Here is a 23,647-nt window from a genome sequence, read left to right as displayed (position 1 = left end):
CAACCTTAGGGCAGAGTGCAGGGAATCTTATGAAAGAAATGTGAAATAGTAGGATCTGGAGAGGAAGGAACTCCACATGGAGAACAACAGAACCAAAAAATTTGAGCCCAGAGGTCTTCCCTGAGACTGATACTCCAACCAAGGGCCATTCATGGATTTAACCTAAGACCCCTGCACAGGAGTAGCCCATGGCAGTTCAGTGTCCAAGTGTGTTCCATAGTAATAGGAAGTGACTGTCTCTGAAATGAACTGATTGGCCTGCTCTTTAATCACTTCCCCCTGAAGGTGGAGCAGCCTTACCAGGCCACAGAGGAAGACAATGCAGTCACTGTTTATGAGACCTAATAGACTAGGATCAGAGGGAAGGAAAAGAATACCTCCCCTATCAGTGGACTTGGGGAGGAACATGCATGCAGAAGGGGGAGGAATGGAGAGATGGGAGGGGAGTAGGGAGAGAATTACTGGGGGAATACAAAGTAAATAAAGTGTAATTAATAAAGAATTAAAAAAAAAGAAAGGTACAAGGGGCCAAACAGTGGCTGAGCATCTTGCAGAAGGATGTTAATCCTGTACACGAGGGAGCTTCCCTTATGGTCATCTATTATAAGGGCCTTAATTTCATTGATGAGGGAATTGCATTCATGACTCTTTTGCTTTTTAAAGCCCCATCTATATCCTATTAACTTTCGGTACACACAAATTTTGAATGGGACATATTCAAAACATAACATACAGAAGAAAATAGAGAAGGTTTCTTGTTATTTAGGGTTACAGTACTCAACTTGACAGTTGAGAGATTAGTATGTTTGTATATTTTGAAAATATACATGGGGCACAGTATCTGGAAAATTCTGCTTTATAGCAAACATTTTTACAGTACCTTTTCAACATGTAGACACATTTAAACCACGTTTACAATGTTTGTGAGAGAAAGCAGGAAATAAAAAAGCAAATAATCAAATAATTGGTCAAAATCAAATTATTGTACCCAAAGCAGAAATAACGAAGAGCCAGCGTGTCACTAGTATAGAAATGCTGACCACAGTGCCAGTGATGTCCTCTGCATTTTGCAGGTACTCTATAAGAAGGGAGAACTCCTTCAGTTGTCTTACTGTTTTAGCTAGGATTTCAAGTACTATGTTGAAGAGATAGGGAGAAAGTGGGCAACCTTGCCTTGTCCCTGATTTCAGTGGGATTGATTTAAGTTTCTCTCCATTGAGTTTGATGTTGGCTATAGGCTTGCTGTATATTGCCTTTTCTATGTTTAGGAATGTGCCTTGTATCCCTGGTCTCTCCAAGACTTTAAATATGAATGGATATTGGACTTTGTCAAATGCTTTTTCGGCATCTAAGGAGATGATCATGTGGTTTTTCTCCTTCAGTTTGTTAATGTGGTGGATTACATTGATGGATTTTCATATATTGAACCATCCTTGCATGCCTGGGATGAAGCATGATTGGTCGTGGTTGATGATATCTTTGATGTGTTCTTGGATTCAGATTGCAAGTATTTTTGCACCAATGTTCATAAGAGAGACAGGTCTAAAGTTCATTTTTTGTTGGGTCTTTGTGAGGTTTAGGTACCAAGGTGACTGTGGCTTCATAGAATGAGTTTGGTAATGAGTTTTGTTTCTATTTTGTGGAATAATTTGGAGAGAATTGGAGATAGCAGTTCTTTGAAGGTCTGGTAGAATTCTGTGTTGAATCCATCTGGCCCAGGGCTGTTTTTGGAAGGGAGACTATTGATGACTGCTTCAGTTCCCTTGGGGGATACAGAATTATTCAATCTTTCTGCTTGATTTTGACTTAATTTTGGTAGATGGAATCTATCAAGAAAATTGTCCATTTATTTTAGATACTAACGATTGTTTGGATTTCCTTGGTGTCTGTAGTTATGTCCCCGTTTTCATTTCTGATTTTGCTGATTTTGATAGTTTCTCTCTGCCTTTTAGATAGTTTGGCTAAGGGTTTGTCTATCTTGTTGATTTTCTCAACAGCTCTTGGTTTCATTGAATCTTTAAATAGTTTTATTTGTTTCTAATTGATTTCAACCCCGAGTTTGATTATTTTTAGCCATCTGCTCCTCTTGGGTGTATTTGAATCTTTTTTTCCTAGGCCTTTCAGTTGGGCCATTAAGTTGCTTGTATGAGATGTCACACATTTCTTCTTGAAGACACTTAGTGCTATGAATTTTCCTCTGAGCACTGCTTTCATTGTGTCCCATAAATTATGTATGTTGTACCTTCATTTTCATTGAATTCTAGGAAGTCTTAAATTTCTTTCTTTATTTCTTCCTTAACCCAGCTGTCACTGAGTAGCAAGTTGTTCAGTTTCCATGTGCGTTCAGGCTTTTTTCTAATTCCATTGTTGTTGAGATCCAACTTTAGTCCATTGTGATCAGATAGAATACAGGAGATTATTTCCATCTTCTTGTATGTGTTGAGGCTTGCTTTGTGACCAACTATATGGTCTATTTTGGAGAAGGTTCCATGAGGTGCTGAAAAGAAGTTATACTCTTTTGAGTTTGGGTGAAAAGATCTATAGACGTCTACTAGGTCCATTTGATTTAGAAACTCTGTAAGTGCCGTTATTTCCCTATTTGGTTTCTGTCTAGATGATTTGTCCTTTGGTGAAGGTGGGGTGTTGAAGTCACCCACTATTAAGGTGTTGGGATTGATGTGTGATTTAAATTTCAATGATGTTTCACTTATGAATGTAGGCACTCTTGTATTTGGGGCATAGATGCTCAGAATTGTGATATCCTATTGGTGGATTTTTCCTTTGATGAGAATGTAGTGTCCCAAAAGAAAGTTTTAAAAAATTGTTTTACGTGATAAAAAATACAATAAAAAGAAAAAAGTATGCTGGAGTAAAAGTAGCATGTATAACCTGAAGAACCAAATAATAGAATGTCTTCAATGAATGTCATTTGTAGACCAGCAAGTAAATGAACAACATCAAGAATGAGTTCCTAGGGAAACTTTCTTAAATTATAGTTTTTGGTTTATCAGATGACTGGGCAATGACTGGCTAGTGGTGTTACAGGAGACAATTCTTTGATGAGGCAGAGTTCAGCGACCACTAGTTTATTACAGAATTCTTGTACAAAATGTAGTGATGACATTAGACGCCACGGTGTCACCTCAGCAGATGGCATAGACTTGAAGTCTATCTTACTAAATCATTGCCCATGACTGTTCCAGTTTAACTCTCTCATCTCAGATCAGAGAATATATGTTCTAGTTATGCAAATTAACCTATAAACCAAGTAGAAAATAAATTCAATTGTGTATTATTTATGGGCCTACTTTACTAGTATTAAAATCCATGTAACATGAGTAACTATGCTTAAGAATGCTTTGTAAGCTGCACAAGAGAAATACATATTCTTGTTCAATCAAATAAGAATAATTTATATATCTAATATTATAAACTGTACTTCTGTGTGCATGTACAAATTTATGAATGATAAAGTCGAGTGATTTACTGATGAAAAGTTTATAAAGACCTAAATAGTTTGCTTAAAGTTTGAAAACAGGATTAGGTTCTTGGATTTTATTCCCTCCTACTAATTTAGATATGCTTTAAGATCAGTACTGTGGTTATTCATTTCTTTTTTTTTATTTTATTATTTTTTTCTTATCAGTTACATTTTATTAACTCTGTATCCCAGCCATGTTCCGATCCCTCATTCCCTCCCAATCCCACCCTCCCTCCCTCAGCTCCTCCCTGCCTGCCCCTTTCCAAGTCCACTGATAGGGGAGAACCTCCTCCCCATTCATCTGATCCTGTTTTATCAGGCATCTTCAGTACTGACTGCAAAGTCCTCCTCTGTGGCCTAACAGGACTGCTCCTCCCTTGGGGGGAGGAGGTCAAAGAGCCAGCCATTGAGTTCCTGTTAGAAATAGTCCTTGTTCCCTTTACTATGTGAAACCAATTGGTTACTGAGCTACCACAGGCTACATCCGAGCAAAGATCCTAGGTTATATCCATACATGGTCCTTGATTGAATGTCAGTCTCAGAAAAGACCCTGTGCCCAGATATATTTGGTCCTTGTGGAGCTCCTATCCTTTCCCCATCATACTAACCCCCTTCTTTCATATGATTCCCTATACTCTGCCAAAGGTTTGGTCATGAGTCTTTGTATCTGCTATGAAAACACTGCTAGTTAGGGTCTTTCAGATGCCTTCAGTAGACTCCTGTTATGTTCAATGCAGATGCCATCTGTCTTTCTAAATGAGGATTGATCATCTTACCCCATGTCTACTCCCTTGATTATCTTTTTAGGTGTATAGATTTCATTATGTTTATCATATCTTATAGGTCTATATAAGCCAGTATACACCGTGTTTGTCTTTCTCCTTCTGGAATATTTCACTCAGAATGATCTTTTCTACATCCCACCATTTGCCTGCAAATTTCATCATTTCCTCCTTTTTGATGGCTGAGTAGTATTCCATTGTGTAAAAATACCACAATTTCTGTATCCATTCCTCCATTGATGGACATCTGGGTTGTTTCCAGGATCTGGCTATTACAAATAAAGCTGCTATAAACATGGTTGAGCAAGTATCCCTTTTGTTTACTTGAGCAAAGTTTGGGTATTGGCATAAAAACAGAAAGAAGGATCAATGGAATCGCATAGAAGACCCAGAAATAAACCCACACACCTATGAATACTCAATTTTTGACAAATAAGCCAAAACCATTCAATGGAAAATAAACAGCATCTTCAACAAATGGAGCTGGTCCAACTGGATGTCTACATGCAGAAAAATGAAAATAGATCCATATTTATCACTCTGCACAAAACTAAAGTCCAAGTGGATCAAAGACTTCAACATAAAACCCGATACTCTAAATCTGTTAGAAGAAAAAGTGGGGAACAGCCTAGAACTCATTGGCACAGGAGGCAACTTCCTGAACAGAACACCAACAGCACAGGCTCTAAGAGAAACAATCAATAAATGAGACCTTATGAAGCTGAAAAGCTTCTGTAAAGCAAAAGACACCATCACCAAAACAAAACGACTGCCTACAGATTGGGAAAGAATCTTCACTAACCCTTTATCTGACAGAGGACTAATATACAAAGTATATACAAAGAACTAAAGAAGTTGAAAAGCAGCAAACCAAGTAATCCAATTAAAAAATGGGGAACAGAGCTAAACAGAGAATTCTCGACAGAGGAATATCGAATGGCAGAGAAACACTTAAAGAAATGCTCAACCTCATTAGCCATCAGGGAAATGCAAATCAAAACGACCCTGAGATTTCACCTTACACCCATCAGAATGCCCAAAATGAAAAACTCAAGGGACAACACATGCTGGAGAGGTTGTGGAGAAAGGGGAGCCCTCCTCCAGTACTGGTGGGAATGTAAACTGGTACAACCACTTTGGAGATCTATCTGGCGATTATTCATTTCTTTATTTCCCTGTAGAAAGTGGCAACAGTGCTTGCTCTATTTCCTGTTTCTAATGTCTGTTGACTGAATCCCTGACTTTCTGGCATGGAGTTTCTAAGCAAGCACAAATTGTCTTCCTGGTAAACAAATACTGCTATGGACACACTAGGAAACTCAAGTCAAAACCTACTACTTCAACTTGCACGAACCACAAAGAAAATGTTCAGTGCCCTGGGATTGTTTGGCCCATTGCAAATTGGGTGATTCTTGCTGTACCCAGAGTGCCCCTGTTATTTCCACTCACCTGCAGCCATAATAGCTTCAGATAAACAATGTTTGTCAAAGATCTGGTACTCAGAAGTCCTGTACTGAAATGCTACTGGCTGTGGAATGAATCAGCATCATGTGGATTAAATTTCTCTGAAAATTTCTTTGGTTATAAAACTTAAGGGGAAAATGTTTGGCCAGAAGCATTTTGATTGGTGACAACCCCAGAATGGTTTGAAATTTCCGCTTGAATAAACAAACAAATAAAAATACAAACAAATTTCATTTTCCTCTTGTCTTATAAAACTCAGACACTCTATGAAACCTCTGGTCACATTGAAGCCAGGTTTTATAAGGTATCTCGGAAAAGCCATTAGTTTCATTCTTTGTCTCATAATAACAATATGGAAAAATGCTTCTATGCACGCATATATGCAATGCTAATGTTTCTCAGTGAATCAACAATAGATAGAATGAGAAAAGATTAACTTATACATTTATTTGATTTCAGAATATTAACTAAAACAATCCTCCAAAATTAGTCCTTCTTAAGGGAAATAGATTGTTCATTCTTTTAAAACTCATCCTAAAATATTAAAAAAAAACTTAAACATAACTTGTATATATAAAAAATGTTAAGTTTAATTTAACCACTAAAACAACAAGATTGAAAGTAATTAAATATGAGACTTCTTTTGGGTCTCTTCTTTATTGGGGTAGGGGATTGGCCAATAGCCCACAACGGCAGAAGGACAGGAAAAGAGGAGCAGAGGTATGTGTGTGTGTGTGTGTGGGGGTAAGAATAGGGTTCAGAAGGCAGTGAACAGGATGGAATGACAGACTTCCAGGACCAGCTACAGGGAGGCATATCAACTTTATTCCAGGAGTGAGGGGAATATAGGAATACAGGAACATAGGGGAATAGGAAAAGGGAAGCAGCCAGGAGGTGCTCTGACAGGTGCTTTCAGTGTACTACATTGCATTAAACAGCCTGGTCCTACCTTCTGTGCAGGGACACACTACCTAATAATTATCATATGGGTATGGGGTTGGGCATTCTGTAAAAGCTGTGTCAGAGGCTACTTCTAGCTCAGGGACATCTTGTAATTAAGAACACATATGAATAGGAAGCCCTACTGGGGAAGGGAGTTTTCCATCTTGTGCTGGTCATGGAAGCTACAACCTTCAGCAGCAAGGCCCTCCAACAACTTCTAGGTAGTAAAAAGGACGGATATGAGCATCGAAATAAATTCACTGTGATGGTTGTTATTGTTCTTATTCTCTTCCTTGAAATACATCAAATGATTGGTCATTAGGTATGCTGCCAGTTCACCAAAGTTTAAGGAGAATCAAGCAGATGGTTTGTGGTGGTTAGGCAGGTAATAGGTGTGCATGTTCCTGAACAGTGATCCAGCAAGCAATATGAAGATATTTTAAAATATAACGGGCCACAAAATACTCTGTAGGTGGGTCTTATAGTTTGCATTTACTTAAGTATTAATAATAAAAGTTATTAAAAATAAAGTTAAATGTCTCCTTCCAAGTTAAAGATTTTGACCTGACTCATGGCCCAAGAATCTTCATTTTAATGTGTGTGTGTAAATGGGGAGAAACAATTGTGGAAGGCAGAGGACAACTTGAAGGAAGAAGTCAGTTTTTTGCACACACACACGCACACACACACACACACACACACACACACACACCTCTAAATCCTTTTTTAAAAGTCAGAAGAAAAATCAAGATTAAGTAGTGCATCCCTATAATCCCAACACTCAAGAAGTTTAAGCAGGAGGATTTTAAGTTTGAAGACTTGCTGTGATACATAGATCTGTCTTGAAAAAAACAAAAACAAAAAAACCAAAAACAAACCAAAATGTCAAAAGAGAAAACTTTTTGAAGCTGATATTGAGAAAAAATGGTAGGATGTCCCTGAGATGTGAGGAGACAGGGACAGCTGCCGCACCCTTCCAGCACTATTTGCATGGATGCTCTCTTAGAACACAATTATCGAGTTCCAGATATGTGTTTGTACATACTTAAGTATCGAATATATTAAAAAAATAAAAACACAAACTTATGCCTTCATTTATCATATTTCTATGAAGGATACATCTAATAAAAAAAGAAAATGGTTTGTGTATCAGTGTCAAGGAATAATTGGGGAAAGAGTCAAAATTTCCGTAGTTCTGATAAAAGTCCTTAAAGGAGTTTAGAGATCAGGAAAGACCACAGAGGTAAACCAGGAGAAGCATCAAGGCTAAGGACATGGCCATTGGGAAGAATTTGAAGTCAGTGGTATTGCTGATGGCCCAGAGTAGCACAGGATATATTTAAGAGAGAAAGGCCTACCAGGGAACAGTCTTTTAAACAGTACAGACTTTGGTTTCTGCTTTGAGTAAGTGGCAGTGGAGGTCATTAAAGTGACTGAGAAAGGTGAAACTCAAGCAGACAATTTCCATCATAAGGGGGAGTGGACATTAAAATAGCAATTTAGTCATTCACTCTATAGCTCTCACAGAACTAGCTGTGCACAGTATTTATGTTGGGAGGATACTTATTGTTGTCTTTCTCTATAACACCTCTATGTTTCCATCTCCCGTCTAATAAGTAATAGCTATCTCAAATAATATGATTGTTTTTTTGTCAGAGAACTGACTTGTCATTCATCATCAGAAAGGTGTAGCTTCAAATATTTGCACATGAGGGATAAGTACATTTATTTAAGCACTGATTTTTATGTCCTCTGAGCTCATGTTATTTCTATGTTAAGTAACGTAATATTAAAGATTGGCCATTTTTTTGGACACTGGAACCTACTTAACATTATTCTGGCTCAAAAATACTGAAATAATTAAAATGATACTTAAATTCATTGCATGAAGTATCATAAGTTTAACAAATAGTGTCTATTTTGAAGCAAATATTAGCAGTAAAAAATTAGTCTCATTTTCCAGATGAATAAATGAATCTAGTTAGCTTGACAATTGCATGTTGCTAATTAGTGTTATATCTGGATAAAGTTCAGTTATCTTATGCTCAGTATCAAATCTGGAATATTCTAAGAGATCAGGACCTTTTACAGAAACGGTGTGGGAATTGTTTAATGCTAATTCATTACCCCAAACCTTTACACTTTGAAGTGGCCTATCAGCACACATTTAATTTGAAATAGGACCATGACATATTTCAATGGGAAGGAGAGGACAGGCTCTTTCACTTGGAGATAAGAAATGTGGGACTTCCATGTTCTGGATGCACTCCTAGTTCCTTTATTAAGCTGGCACTAGTTTCTAATTCAGCATTGATTGGTGCACTATTAAAGCCTAAAGTTATTTAATGTGATTATTTGGATTATGTCACTTTCTTTTCACCAACATTAAAATTAAAACTAAGTCTTAGTTTTAAAAATCAGCTTTTTCTAGTAGCATTCAGATCCTGAGAGGGAGTCGCTTTTGCCACTCAGCCAACCAGTCATTTAGAACATAAACTTCTGGATTAGAAAAATAAAAAGTTCAAAGAGAAGGAAGCAGTATTTGCTTGAGCTGGCTGGGCTTTGCTTGCTCCTTTTGTATTCAAGTGGACAATTTGTACAATTTCCTTCACTTTGATCTCAGCTACCCACACTACGGAGATGTAGGCACAAATCATTTACCAATTTCTTCATCCATAGACGTTGAAGGATAGAAAAAATGTATTCATTTTTGAAGTTTCCAGACTGAAATTGCTTACAGTTATTTCTGCTTCTTACTTTGACTATAGAAGGAGAGTCAGCCATAGCCAGGTCTGTCCCCAGGCTACCCACCCAGCCAGGCCTGGTGGCCTTGCCAGCATCATTTCCTGAAAGATATAGTTCTTCATGTGTGTCCACTGTCATGCCCTTAGAAGATCAGAATACCCAATCAGGAATCTGTTAATGAAGGGTAAGCGCACCAGGCAGAATTTTGTATTTTACTTGGAACTCTGATAACCACAAAATGGCTCTTGGTATTTCATGAATCAGATTGCTGTCAAATCCATGTATTCTTTTATTTGGATACACTTCAGTGACTGTGCTTTTCTTTAGTAAGAATTGTTTGATGTTCAAAAACCTTGAAGTCATTTAAACTACTTTTGTTCCCCTTTTCAAATAGAAGTTCACATTTTGTCCACCACAAAGAAAAGCAAATGCCAAGAGGTCTGAGCTTATTTTGCAAGACCAAACCCACAAACTCTGATTGGCTTTTAAGCTTGGCTAGACACATTCCCCTGAGTTCCAGACCTTACATCAAATGGGACAGTATTACGTCACAATGAAAGCTATAAAGTGGGGTGATTTCTTCAACTCAAATATCTTGACACAAACTTTGAACAAAGTGCTGTTTTCTAATTACCTTCAGGTTACTTCCGTATATTTCAGTGCAACAATAAGAGTACAAATTTCCCAGAGATAGTGTATGTATTTCAAGTGTTTAGGAACTTAACATACAGGAAACAGTTTATGAAAATATTGGAATAATTTCCTTTTGTGAAGTTTACTTGCACTTCTATTTATATTAATGAAGAAAATGGTCTTTATTTATATATGAGCCTAAATAAAGCGGAATGTGATATTAGTCTTTTAGGGTTTAAAAATGTCACATAAGGGGATGGAGAGATGGCTCTGCAGTTAAGAACATTGACTGTTCTTGCAGAGGACTTGTGTTCAAGTCATATAATATGACAGCAAACAACTGTCTGTAATTCCAGTTCCAGGGGATACCTACTTCTGGCCTTCAACGTTACTATGTATATGTGGTACACAGATATACACGTAGGCAAAACACTCACACATTAAAAGAAAATCTAAAAAAATCACATAAAGTATCTTCTGTTCATTTTTATTAATTACAGAAAGTAGGGATTTCATTAAGACAGCGTCATATGTGCATACAATCATTAAAATATCAATGAATAGCGTATAAAAAAGTCTGTGCAACATTTCACAATTTTACCATCCTTTCTTTTCCTTCCTCCTTTCATGTTTTAGCAAACTAAAGTCTTCCCCCCCTCATTTTCTGTAAACACAAACTACTAATTTTACTGGTTACAATAACCCTGAGCACATATTACATGACGTTGATGTTATTTTAGTTTGAATTTCTGGATAACTTCTTAAAAGCAACTTACTAATTCCGATGAGGGAGTGAATGAGAACTTATGAGGACCATAACCAGCAAGTGAGAAAAGCAAGTGGATAGAATGTTGAATAGACACAGAGGTCCTAGGAGGAAAGCTCAACACAGTATTGAAAATTCCTATTAGGGGGAGGAGGAATGAAACTTACCACCTAAATGCTAGCAAGATAGATGCCAACGTTTAAGCAGAAGCCACCAGGATGTTGAGGGTAAATAAAATGTGTCAAAAGCTGAGGCTTTCGTGAATCAAAAATACAATGGGGCACTGTGATTTCAGTAGGAAAAAACTGAATACTCTACTTATTTCAAAGGATTATGAGTGATTCAATAAGTGAACGGGTGAGTGAACAAGTGAACATAACCCAATCGGTATCAGCAGTAAAATATAATTGATTTGTGTACATATTCTAAATGAAATGTTTAGAATTAGTGAACTGTTTATAGACACACACTACTGCATGCAAACTGAAGTAGAGTAGTACAGGAAACTACAGCTTACTACATGGAGAAGTCAGTACCTTAGACACTTTTCAATAGGATGAAATAAATTAAATGGATTACTCTTTACAATATCAGTCTTTGGCAGTAGTGCAGCAATGAATTAACCAAATAACTCCTTGTTGCTTGGAGACTTTCAACAGCCCAGAGTTGCAGAAGTTACAGATTACGGAAGAACAATTGCCACCTGAGTCAAAGGATAATCACTAGGCTCAAAGGCCCAAAGGCCGCAGACCTCACTGTGGTAAACCTTTTGCCTAAACAATAGCAAGCATCCAGTTATTCAAAGTTTCTGTCTTCAAAATCAACCCACAGCAGCTTTCCAGCCACACGAAACAGTCTTTGGATAGAGAAGAGTACCTGACTTTCCCATCAACAGGCTCTGGGCTGCTTCCATTTCTGACAGTTATTCCGCTGTGTCTAGGGCTGTCGTAGGTTAGATTGCCCCAGAAACAGATTCCAAAATTGGAGTTCCTGTGCAAAGCACTCCACATCAGTGTAGGGAAAGAGAGCATGAAGCATAACTGGGTAAGATAATGAATGGGCTTGACATAAGTCTTCCTCATATTGCTCATGGTGTTTCAGAGCAGGAATGACATTACATGGTTGGGACAAGGTGACTAGGCTGAACACCCCATGCAATGATCAGGATTGGATGGAGCATATCATATGGGAGCTTCTTTTCAAAGCTGATGTGCTCTTTTGCAAAGCAGGTCCATGAAAATGAAAGAATGATCACAAGGCTTGAAGTGGGTAGAAGAAGAGAAAGAGTGAGATTGATCTACTTCACCTTCAATCTTATGAAGCCATGACTGTTGGACTTGAGTCTCAGATTGATGGTATTTTGAAATACCTCAGGAACACTTCTTTGGGCATGTCTGAGGGGATATTTGGAGAACAGATTCCCAGAGGGGTTAAGGCTCACCCTTAAAGCATAGCACTTTCCAATGCGTGGAACAGATATAAAGGAACAAGCATGCCTACCTGTCAGTTTTTGTTGCTCTTCTCTGACCCAGCGCAGCAGTCACTGCTTCCACCATAGCTTTCGGACATCTGACTACAGAATCTCAGGCCTGACTACCAATGACTTTTTAACAACCTCCCAGGCTTTCATTACTGGATTGCAACTGCAGAGACATCCAGTTTTGTTGACACATAGGCTCTTAGTCTTCCAGCATGCAGACTGCTACTGCTGAGCCAGCATGCCCTATTGTGAAAAACAAGCTAATCATTTTCCCTTTAATATATTTATTAAATATTACATATTCAATATATTCTATTGATCCATTCCTCCAGAGAATTCTATTTACTACAGAATCTTACTTAATTTGGAGCACAATGGTAGTATGGATCACTTTGTGCCTTCAGTGAAAACTTTAATTGTGAAAATGCAATGCAAATACTATTGATAACTGTTTGGGAGGCAGGAATGCGAAATTCTGGAACAAGAAGTCAGGTCTTTGAGTATGATAAGCAAGTTCTTCATCACTGAACTTTATGTCCAGCACTATCAATATATATATTTTTTCTTTTAAAGGTCAATCCAGATAATTTGGAACCTAACATAGAAGCAGCCGTTGTATATGATTTTATTTTAGGAGTATAGGAAAACCTGCTATCCCATTTATCCAACTTTCTACAGTTTGTTCACTCACACCTCATTTGGTTGGCTTTTGAAGTTCCTTTGGTCTTATGGGGAGTTGTCACACACACACACACACACACACACACACACACACACACACACACACAGCAGATATGCCTGAGAGATCTAAGTAGTAGGATCTTATGCTTCCTACAGATTGCCCAACAGAAAGAATGCAGACCTTATGAAAATGGAATAAAAAAAATAGAAGGAGTCCTAGGGAGGAAGGGAAGAAAAGCAGGAATCAAGGCTTCAGAGCAGATCATTAGGAAAGTCCAAAGAAGCAAAGAAAAATTTTACTAATTTGAGATTTTTTTTTTTATCCCCATGACTCTATTAATTGAAAGAAAACCCCACCAGTGTTGAGTCTTGCTGTTTCTCAAGTAATTCTCTTTAAACCTTCCTGTCTTCCCTCCTTTCTCTCCCTTTTTGTATTGGGAGTCCTAGTGTGGAGTGGAGAGAGTCCCCGGATTTTCTCTTCTGTAAGCTAAGGAATCAGATGAATGGCAGCTACCAGGCTTTCGTGAGGGTGCTGCTTCTTGTCCTGTGCTGGGTGGATTGTTCTTGATCAGCAACACTTGCTGGAGTACCTTAGTAAAAGGCTGTTTTTGTGTTATTTGAAGCTGCCTCACATGTCTTCCAACACTCTGCAGTGTGGAAATTGATGCTCAGAAAGTGCTACCAATGAAACCTAGAGTTAGTGCTGTGCTTGTTGAAATGCCATTCATATCAACTCCAGGAGTTACTTAGTTTTACTATTTCTGCTGCTGCTGAAATAAAAAAAAACATTGTTTTGATATTTACATGGATAGCAGAACAAAACAGATATAATGGAGAAGTTTTCATAAAAACTAACCTAATCCAGACAGCAGAAAAATAAGGAAATATATTGGTCCAGTATAATAAGCTCACTGTTTGACATTTACTGAAGAGATAATGCGATGTGAGACCAAGAGGAATATCAAAGAACCTGACCAACTATGTTCTCCTTAAAGTGCTCCCTTTGAAGAAGGAAAATTACTGTTTCATATTTTCACCAAACAGAACGGTGATTAGCAGTTGCATATCTTTATCTAATCAAAATAACATTTATATTGTATAGGGTTATTCAAAGCCTTAGGTTTCTATAGTCAAGCAAATCAAGACAGAGAGTTTATATAGCTGGTAGTCAATGAATGTGATAAATAAATAAGTGGTAAATAAATATTTTGTTTTGCTAAAGCTCAAACACATGCCTTGCTCATGCCAGGCAAGTGTTATTCCACTGAGCTATACTTCCAGCATTAAAATCCAAATATGTAACAAGTAGTATCAGCTCCATAAAACACTGCTTCCCAGAATGGACTAGCAGGGTATGACAGGTGCCTACACAACTTCTTAGCAGTGTTAGTGCATAGAGGATGGGAAGGTCTTCTAGAGAGAGCTGGGTGAATGTTCATTTCTGAAGTTTCAGAATCTTCTCTGAATCCCACATGTATAGGAGGTTTTCCTTTAGGTGAGACTCAGTGTGAGGCCTGAATTTTGTCCACTGTCCACAGATTCTCGTTACCAAAGTACTGTACGAACAACTGCATATCCATGCCAGGTTGGAGAGTAAGCCAGAGAATGGGAGATCTCAGGACACAGCTCCCTGTAACCACTATCTTTCTGGAATGATGTCTCTGTGAGCTGTTAGTGATGAGAAAACAAGACATTGCCACCCCTCAGTTTTCCAGTAGATTCCAGAGTGTAGCTAAGGAATTACAGAAGAATCCTCCAGGAAGGGCCTCATTCTCTAGGAGAAAGTTATATACATGCAAGCATGTTCTTCTACATGGAAACAATTTCATTTGAAAACTATACAAAACATGAAAAAGCACATTCCAAGAGAACTACTTCAGCTGAGTTCTCTACCTATCTATGCATCATCTATTTATAGACCATAGAACTCTTTGTGAGAAAAATCTAAGTGACAGCAAGTCTATGTTGGAATCAGACACAAAGCAGACAACCCCTTCTGTAGCTTCTGGTTCTCCTCTTCCTAAACTAGTTTGTTGAAAGCTGGTCTATGACAGTAGAAACTCTCAGTTGATTTAAAATGATTTCTTCACATTCTGCTATTTATACAATTGTAGTTTTAAAATACACTTACTTTCATTTCTTCTTTATCTGGCATTTTTAATTTCCTTAGTTAACTCATAAAAGCCAGCAAATCATAGGTACAGAAGTGAACACTGATGAACTGTTCTGACCACAAATAATGTAGACATACAGGAGGCTTATTCTATAGAGTATTATATCATGGCATATGCAAGATTGGATATCATTAGGCAAATGGTCTATGATTCTTTTTTCTCCCTATCTGGGGTGGCAAGAATGGGAAGGGACATGTGCAGAGAAGCAAACTATGTCTTGAAGGACTGGCAAGCAATTTTTAGGGAAGCAATTGCAGAAAGAAGCAGGGTTTGGGCTGTAAGAATGGAGAGGAGCCAACAAAAGCTTTCCTAATTACTGTTGTGGTTACTGTTGTGACTCAATGAAGGACTTTCTGTAAAAGAATGAGATGGAAGGCTGGGAACCATTTTGTACGTTCTTAGTTTGCATCAATTGAAGGTTTTGCCAAGGGAGTTTGATGCACTTCTATTTCTCGGCTAAGCACGTCATTTGTGTACCCTGCTTCCAAAGTTTTAGAAAAAGCCCCCAGCCAAGGTTTGGCAAGACCCAGCATCATTCTGTAGATCCCAGGTACGTGTACAAATGACAGGCAATGTCCTTATTTACTTTCTATTGCTATGATAAAACAAAGCCAACTTAGAAAAAGCCAAGATTTATTTGGCTTGTCCTGCCCAGGTCACATTATTGAAAGAAGTCAGGGTAGGAACTCAAGTGGGGACTTAAAAGAAAACTATAGAGGAAAGTGTCCTTCTGGTTCCCTCACAGGCGCACCCACACATTCTCATTTAGCCCAAGAACAACTGCCTAGGGGATAGTGCTGCCCATAGTGGAATGGATCCTTCCTACATCAATTGACAAGCAAAAGAGTCCTCTACCAACAAGCCCACAGGCCAATATAATCCGGGCGACCATTTGAGAGTACCTTATCAGATGTCTCTAACCTAAGTCAAGCTGACAGTTAAAGCTATGTAGAACAAGCAGTGCAGATCTTTGCAGAGAAATGTGAACTGTACCGTAGTTATAAGCATGATTTCTGGAAACACCACTCTGTTTAAATAGTCTCTGTTACTTGTTGGGTGAGCTGGGTTATTTAGTTTCCTACTGTTTATCTTCCATCTGTTTAAAAGGAGGGTGGCATAATGAAGGCTATGTCAACTGCACTGGACTCAAGTTTAGAGGAGCTTGTTAAAGAATTAAAACAGCTGAACACAATGCATGAATGTAGTGAAGTACTCTTTATTTCTGGCCATAAAAAGAATCTATATTGTCCTTTAAATTTCACAAACATGAAGGTAAATTTACAAACACTTTCTGATGAAAGCGTCTATTGAAAAGCTCCCCCTTTCATTCCAAAGAAGAGGTTTAGAAAATCAGGGAGTACGTCGTTGTAAATAGTGAAGGTGCATTTAGAAGCCTCAAAATCTACTCCAATCTGCTGTGACAGATTCCAGAATATTGGGAGTGAAACACAATAACAGTGACCACTGATTGTATGGGAATGTAGTGCTTAGACAGTATTTTGTTTGGTATTTGTATCTCATATTTTGAGTAGATACGACTCAGTACTCAGATTAAAAGACAGGACCAAAGAGTTGAAATAACTATTTGCTCAAGATAACTTGCCCAGACTGGCAATTTTTAGAATGAGTAGTCTGATAGCAATGGTGGTTTTTGAATCAGTGTATGCAATTAAAAATAAACTGCAGCAGTATAAATGTTTTCCTCTATTGCTATCAGTTTGGATACTGTATCCTCAGGATGGCTGTAGAGTTGAAAGTTGTGTTGAGTTTTTACTCCACTCTTTGTGGTTTTGGATAACATTCAACCTCTTACCCACCCTCTGAGATCTTTACTGAAGGGATTTGCAATAAAATTACAACAATGGTCTTTATCCTATTATGTTGTTTTGAGAATTCTTTGAAATCATCTTAGTACTTTATAGTACAGTATTATCTATATGTACTCATTTAAGGATAAAACTTTTAAAACAAAAACCTGTGAATTTATATGATTAAATATACTGAAATTGGAGTTCAAATTTTAATTCATTAATCAATTTAAGCTTATATATCTTAGTTTCTAATTAAAACTATTTCCCCTTCATACTGTTATACTCTGTGAGCACGTGTTAAATCTGCACTATACTTAGCTCTGTACCTCATTTTTTAATTGGATTATTTCATTTGATATATTGAATGGCCGAAAAACACTAAAATAAATGCTCAGTGTCCTTAGTCCTCAGGGAAATGCAAGTCAAAACGACCCTGAGATTTCACCTTACACCCATCAGAATGTCTAAGACCACAAACTCAAGTGATAACACATGCTGGAGAGGATATGGAGAAAGGGGAGCCCTCCTACACTACTGGTGGGAATGTAAACTTGTACAACCACTTTGGAAATCACTCTGGCGCTTTCTCAGACGATTAAGAATACTGCTTTCTCAAGATCCAGCTATACCACTCCTAGGCATATATCCAAAAGACGTTCAAGTACACAATATGGACATTTGCTCAACCACGTTTGTAGCAGCTTTATTTGCAATAGCCAGAAGCTGGAAACAACCTAGATGCCTCTCAACTGAGTAATGAATAAAGAAATTGTGGTACATCTACACAATGGAATATCACTCAGCAATAAAAAAAAAAAAAAAGGAAATCATTTGCAGATAAATGGTGGGAACTGGAAAAGATCATCCTGAGTGAGGTATCCCAAAAGTAGAAAGACACACAAGGTATATATTCACTCATAAGTGGATATTAGGCATATAATATAGAATAAACTTACTAAAATCTGTACACCTAAAGAAACTAATCAAGAAGGAAGACTCTGGATAAGATGCTCAGTCCCCATTCAGAAAGGCAAAGAGGATAGACATCAGAAGAAGGAGAAAACAGGGAACAGGAGAGGAGCCTGCCACAGAGCGCCTCTGAAAGGCTCTACCTTGCAGGGTATCAAAGCAGATGTTGAGACTCATAGCCAACATTTGGACAAAGTGCAGGAAGTCTTATGAAAGAAGGGGAGATAGTAAGACCTGGTGAGGACAGGAGCTCTACAAGGAGAGCAACAGAACCAAAGAGTTCTGAGCAAGGGGTCTTCCGTGAGACTGATACTCCAAAAAGGGACCATTCATGGAGATAACCTAGAACCCCTGCACAGATGTAGTCCATGGCAGTTCAGTGTCCAAGTGGGTTCCATAGTAATGGGAACAGGGACTGTCTCTGACATTAACTCAGTGGCCTGCTCTTTGATCACCTCCCCCTTAGAGGGATGCAACCTACCCAGGCCACAGAGGAAGACAATGCATCCACTGCTGATGAGACCTGATAGAATAGGATCAGAAAGAAGGAAAGGAGGTCCTCCCGTATCAGTGGACTGGGGGAGGGACATGGGTGGAGAAGGGGGAGGGAGGGTGAGATTGGGAGGAGAAGAGGGAGAGAGCTATAGGGGAGATACCAAGTGAATAAATTGTAATCAATAAAGAGAAAACCAAAAAGAATTCTGCCCTATATGCTTACTGTACATGCACTACATGTAGGAAATAAAAAAATCAAAGTAACATTATGTCTACATTCAAGTTGTTTAAAATTCTAGGATAAAAATTTGTGAGTCAGAAAGAGCGACAGAAAAATTTTTGTGATGATGCTTTGTTCTGTTAGTCTCTCTCTAGAAAAATAACTTGTTCTCTACATTCATGAAAGAAAAATGTAACTCATACTTTTATTCATTATCTATCCCCAATGTTTAGAGAGAGTTCAGTGTAAATGTTTTGAGTCCGTTTTGACTTTATGCCTAGATTATCAGAGTATGTATGCTCATTTGCACAGAAACATCTCTTTTAGTACATAGAAATTTTAAGTACTCAAAATGCTGCTTGATATGCACTAATATGCTGGGCATCCCTTATAACAAACAGTTATATGACCCAAAGTATCCCTGTGCCCAAGTTTAAAAAAATCACATTTATAACGTTATGCTTCTCTGAATGCCTTGGGTGCTATCATTTCATTCTTTACACTTTATTTGGCCACAATAGTCTGTGATTTCCTGGTGATAGAAAGCACAACCTTACAAATGTGCCTAGTTCATCTTCAAAGAGAGGGAAACAAAATATTGTCCAGTGAACATTAATGTTCCACAGTGAAATAGAATTAGTTTTGACTTTCTGTCTGTCTGTCTGTCTCTCCCTCTCTCTTTATTCTTTTCTCATACAATATGTCCTTACCACAGTTTCCTCTCCCTCCAATTTTGATTTTCTTTAGCTCATTTTTAAAATTTTTGTTATATATCAGTTACAATTTATTCACTTTGTATCCCAGATGTAGCCCCTTTCCTCAATCCCTCCCAACCCCACTCTCTCTCCCTCATCTCCTTCCATGCCCCTCTCCAAGTCCATTGATAGGGGAGGTCCTTCTCCCCTTTCATATCACTGTAGCCTATCAGGTCTCAGGACTGGCTGCACTGTCTTCCTCTTTAGCTCATTTTTATAAGATTTGCTTCTCTTAATTTAAAAATTGTGTGTATATAAACGGGAACAGCACCACCCTCTTTTGATGGTTTAAAGTGTCTAAAAATCAGGTAGGTAGAAAAGTAGTAGATTGGGGATTGCAACCTCTGCCTATTAAAGGACCAAAATGTGGATGATCACTGTGGAATACTCACACCTTTTCTCATGTCTCAAGGTTTCCTACTATAAGAACTTTCTCCATACCATCCATGTCTTTGTTATAATTTAATACATTCTTGTCACCATGCCATCAAAGAAAGGAGAAAATCTCATGTCTTCCCTAACTCTTCACTGAGTATTTATGTATACTTAATGATTGAAGGGGGAGGAACTAATTTTCTTCAGTTCTGTAGCTATGGCTACAGGGTTCATGTTCCTTTAAATAAAACCCTTACCTATGCTTCAGTGGACAATACTAGAAAAGTCACTGGATCACTGGATAGGCTGAAAAGACATGAAAGCAGGAGGGAGTTACCTGAAAATGAAGTGGATCCACAAATGTAGTGTCTTCAGCCATTTGTCTACTAAGTAGGAGAGTGAATATGATTGAAAAATATTATGCATGCATATGAAAATGTCATAATGAAACCTATTATTATAATAATTAATATTTATTAATAAACCATTAAAAATTCTATTAGTGATATAAGTCTCAGTTTTGTATAGACTAGTGTAGTAATAAGTGTTGATTTTCCTTGAATGAAATTTAAGCTTCCTGTGACCTTGTGTTCTGTTATTTTGAAAAGGATTTATAAATGTACATGTTATTTAGATTACATGTAGTATCTTCAGTTTAACATTTTAAAGGTAAGTTTCTTTGGTGTATATGTTCCGTTTTATGCTAACATTTGTCTACTGAGGATGAATTTAATAAACAAAGTTTTGTATTGATTAGATGCTGTTTGCAGGGTTTTTTTTCATGGTCTCATTAAATACCACAGTAGAAATGAGGATATGTAAACCTTTATTATTCCTTAACGTATAAGAATTCGTGTAACTGTAACATGGTGAATGAAATTATTCACTGTTCTCTACTTTTCTTAGACCTCTAAGTTTTAAAACTTAGTTTTAAAACTAAAGTTTTAAAATGTAGTCATGTATACAATTTTTGTATTGTCAGGGAATTGACGTCAAGATGTCAGTGGATACCAAAATTAGTAGACATTGAAGGCCTTAATCTAAAGTGTTTGAATGCTACTCATATATATTCTCCAAAATGCCTTAAATCATGTCAAAATTACTGTCAACACCTAATGCTAAGTTATGTAAATAGCCATTATATTGTAGGTTTAGGGAAAAACAAGAAAGTCTATACATACTCAGTAATATTTAAAAAAATATTTTTATCTTTACTTTGTTGAAGCCATTGACATAGAATCCACAAATACAGATAGCTAACTGCCTTAGAAAATGAGAAAGATAATATAGTCATGATGGATAGAAAGACAGAGAACTGTCCTTAGTTGAACTAACCTGTTTAATATATTTTTAAACACTTAGATTTTTCTACAGTTTTCCCACAGAATGTTCGCTCCTGTAGTATAAGCTCTGGAGGGAGAAAGAAGGAAGGTGAGAGGTTAGGAAAGATAAGAATTCAGATGTGTGTTTCTCACAGAACAGCAAATGGTGAGAGACATTGACCTAGACCCCAAGAGTTTATCTCACATATTTGCTAATCATGTTGAAGAGAGAACGAAGAGATTCTAAACTGTTAACTAACCACAAACCACACATGTGAAAGGGCAGCAGTGAAACATGAAAGCAAGGCAAAGAGTTTTGCAATTTCACATTTGTTTTTCTAAAAGTATATTCACACTACAGGGACCAAAATACCAAAATCAAAATACGATGAGGTAAACATTCTGTACAATTATGAGGCCATACTTAAACACTAATATATTTCTCTTCAGAATCTCCTTGAAAATATTTCAATCTATTGCTTTCCAGTTCACAAACAGTTTTATTCTTCCCTTCTCATTATTAAAACTTCCTTTTTTTTTTTATTTTGGACCTTTCAAATGCTACTTTCCAAACAAAATTCAAACTTATATATTGCAGATGTGAATTCTTGAGATTAAGAGTAAGATCATAATTTAGGGTTTAGAGATAAGATATTGAAGTTAAAATGTTTGCAGAATATACATTATCAAATGCATATCATATGATAGCCCCAGTGTGCTTACATGATTGGACACTATGCAAATATAATTCTTGTTGAATTATTTTGCTCTTGAGAAAAATCTATTCATTTTTATTACTCTTTTCTTAATAGGAACCTGGAAGCAACCTTAATTTTACTACAGGGATGGAGCCTGGTATACCTAAAAAGAGAATTTTTATGTTTGGAAAATATCAATTACATCCTATCTGAAATAAATGCATTTCTCAAATATAGAAACAATATGTAAAAGTTACATGGCAAGCTAAGCATGCTTCATATAAACCTTATGTACTCCAAGACACACAAGAATAATCAATGTATAATAGGTTGGTTAACAATGCAGTCAATTAATTTGATGGCCATAGATATTTAAAATTGATTTGCTGAGAGCCAGAATCTCAAAGTCTCATTTCATTGGCCTCACTGATGACTCAATTTTAAGACATGACAAACCAGCTATTTCTCTATTATTTCTATTATACCACTTTTTTGTTATGTTGTGTTGTTTCATGTTTATAATCTATATAATGCTATTTCTCTTATATATTGAAGAAATCATGAGTGTCAGTACACAATTTAAAACAAAACCCTCAAATTATACTCTGAATTACCCTCTTACAACTTAAAATATTATGATAGTCATATTCTTTCCATTTCATTTATTATCATCTTGGCTGAAATATGTGATAAAATTTAGAGGATTAGCTGGCCATTAGATGTGCTGTTTTGGGTATCAGTGCTTACTATTCAAAACCCATGTATGGATTATTCACTTGTGCTACATAAAGCTGAGTCATTGCTTTAATAAAAGTCATTGATTTAGTAAATGTGACATTATCTTCTCACTAGTTTTCATAAGATTCATTAGTTAGAGGTGACAATGGCTGTAGAGAAGGGCAGAAATAGTGGCATGAAGACTTAGAATCATTAACAATCTGATAGGAAAGATGACTGTATGCAATGTTATCATCAATCCTTGCTCTTAAGTGAAAACAAGAGGCTATGGCAGTTAAATTCCTATTTGTTTAAATGTATGCTGTAGAAATTTGGTGTTTTTTTTCTGCTGGAATCTCTCTATATATACAACCTGTCCATTAGTCACCTCATATATTTTGCTATCACTTCATACTTTATTTTCTTCCTTTGACCCCAGGAAGAGTCCCAAGTAGTTCTAAAACCCATTAGTATCTCTGAACACTCACCAAAAAAATCTATAAATGATTTCTTAATGGTCATTACTAATTAGGATTAAGCAATCCTGGACTGGCTAGAAGTCATTGTATGGAGACTTAAAATATAGTTTAGTATTCAAAATCTCTTCTTTTTTGTTACTAATATTATTTCTTTTGTGAATGTACAAAAAGAATTCAACATGTTGACCACCTGATTAAGCCAGAAGAGTGAATGTAAAAATTCCATCTTCACTCACTATTTGCAATTGATTTATTGAAAAGAAGGGTGATAATTTTATGCAGTATACAGAGAAAGAAGAAGAATCATTCTGGTCCTTTGAATATAAAGCAGCTATAGACAAAGAGCTCAAGAATATTGGTTTTCAGTTCCCATGGGTACTGGTGTACATTAAAAGTAACCCATACAATGCTGGATGTTTATGCTAGAAACATAGGATTAAGAATAATAAATATGGAGTTCATAATTGGATTTTATGCTGTTCTGATTGTGTGTTTGAGAAAATCACATTAAACAGAAATACATGCCAACAGTCGCTTCGTATGATTTTATGGAGAATAAGTGACATTAATAAATTCCCAGTACGGTGACCTTTACATAGTGAAAACTCACAACAGATTATTCATTATTTTTATGCTACTTCTGTGCCCAAGAAAGCAC

The sequence above is a fragment of the Psammomys obesus genome, unplaced genomic scaffold (assembly GCF_907164565.1).
Source record: "Psammomys obesus unplaced genomic scaffold, mPsaObe1.curated_primary_1811, whole genome shotgun sequence".
In the NCBI taxonomy this organism is placed as follows: domain Eukaryota; kingdom Metazoa; phylum Chordata; class Mammalia; order Rodentia; family Muridae; genus Psammomys; species Psammomys obesus.
The sequence above is the reverse complement of the archived record's forward strand: the minus strand, read 5'-3'. Positions refer to the sequence as shown.